The following is a 1,884-nucleotide window of genomic DNA, read 5'->3' on the forward strand; positions in this document are numbered from 1 at the left end:
CTCTTTGAGTTATTAGTTTTGATAATTAGTTAGTTAAAACAAAACCTCTTTATTCTTAGGCTAGATAATAAAAAGACAGTCATTACTAGTACTTTTAGTTCCTTTGGGTTCGACAATCTGGTCTTGCTAAAACTATACTACTGTTCGATAGGTACACTTGCCTGCATTGCGATAATAGTAGTTTCAAGAACGATTAATTATAAATATTTAAAACCTATCACGAAATCACGCGATGAAGTTTTTGGCGCCGTTGCCGGGGAACTAAGATATTAGGAACGCTCAATTTTTATTACTTTAGCCATTTATTTTTCTTGCAATTTAATTTAATTTTTTATTATTTATTAATTTACTTTTTCTTTCTCTTGGCAGGTTTTTATAGTTTATGACTAGAAGAAACCCATCAGGACCACTACTTTTTGATGAAGAAATAGATCGCACAGTTCGTAAAAACCAAAGAGAAATAAGGCAAAGCTTAAGATACATAGAGAACGAGCAAAAGGACGATACTCAACCCCCAACTGAAGAGATGGCTGAAAACCAGGACAATTAGCTACCTCCTGTAATTGTGGTTAATCAAAATCCTGCTCCACGCACTATGAATGATTATGCTAAACCTTCTTTAACAGGAACTGAATCAAGCATAGTTAGACTTGCTATAGCTGCAAATACTTTTGAACTGAAACCTAACACAATTCAAATGATACAACAGTTTGTTCAGTTTGATGGTTTGCAGGATGAAGATTCCAACGCTCACTTAGCAAAATTTTTGGTACTATACGATACATTTAAAATCAATGGCATTTTTGATGATGACATACGTCTTCGGTTGTTTCCCTTTTCATTGAGGAACAAACCTAAACAGTGGTTGAACTCATTACCACGAGGGTCAATCACTACTTGGGAACAAATGACTGAAAAATTTCTATTAAAATATTTCCTGCCGGCTAAAACAGCCAAATTATTAATGATATCTCTTTATTTGTGCAGATGGACTTAGAAACTCTTTACGATGCATGGGAGAGATACAAAGACTTACTGAGAAGGTACCCTCACCATGGGTTACTGCTTTGGCTATAGGTTCAAATGTTCCATAATGGCCTGAATCCTTCGACTCAGCAAATGGTTGACGCAACTGCTGGCGGAACCATCAATAAAAAAACACCTGAAGATGCTTATGAGTTTATAGAAGAGATGTCATTGAATAATTATCAGTGGCAAGTCATGAGGACAAAGACAATGAAAACAGCCGGCATTTATAATGTTGATTCGGTTACTATGCTATCAAACCAGGTAGACTTCTAAATAAAAAGATTGATGGTTTACTTGGTTCTACTCAGGTACATCCAGTAATGCAGTACGAAGCAAGTGGAGGTGGAACAAGCCATTCGGAATACCAACCTTATGGCCACAACATGGATAATGAGCAGTTAAATTACATGGGTAATAATCCTCGATCTGAAAACAATCTATATAGTAACACTTATAATGCAGGTTGGAGGAACCACCCAAATTGCTCGTAGGGCGGTCAAGGAAATCAAAGACCACAACATCCTCCAGGTTTTCAACAACCACCCTATTAACAGGAAAAGAATTCGAACCTTGAAGAGATGCTCACAAAGTTTATCTCAGTGTCAGAACCCATTTCCAAAACACCAAGACAGCACTAAAAATCAACAAGCATCGATCCAAGGGCTCGAAACTCAGATAGGCCAGCTTTCCAAACTAATCTCTGAATGACCACATGGTAGCTTGCCAAGTAATACTGAACCCAACCCAAGGGAATAGCTCAACGCGATTAATGTTCAAGATGAAGAAGGATTAGCCTGAGCCAGAACCGAGGCAAGAAACTGTGGTAAAAAGAGGTCAAGGTGAGGTAGGTTATAA

At 37.4% G+C, this 1,884-nt stretch overlaps 1 non-coding gene across 1 annotated transcript; it reads right to left on the reverse strand.

Moving 5' to 3' along the window:
* Nucleotides 1–951: 951 nt before the first annotated feature.
* On the reverse strand, nt 952–1,061 carry LOC121213312 (small nucleolar RNA R71). Its single transcript, XR_005908695.1, has one exon. It is a non-coding gene; the product is annotated as a small nucleolar RNA R71 (small nucleolar RNA).
* Nucleotides 1,062–1,884: the final 823 nt, after the last annotated feature.

The sequence above is a fragment of the Gossypium hirsutum genome, chromosome A13 (genome assembly GCF_007990345.1).
Source record: "Gossypium hirsutum isolate 1008001.06 chromosome A13, Gossypium_hirsutum_v2.1, whole genome shotgun sequence".
NCBI lineage: Eukaryota > Viridiplantae > Streptophyta > Magnoliopsida > Malvales > Malvaceae > Gossypium > Gossypium hirsutum.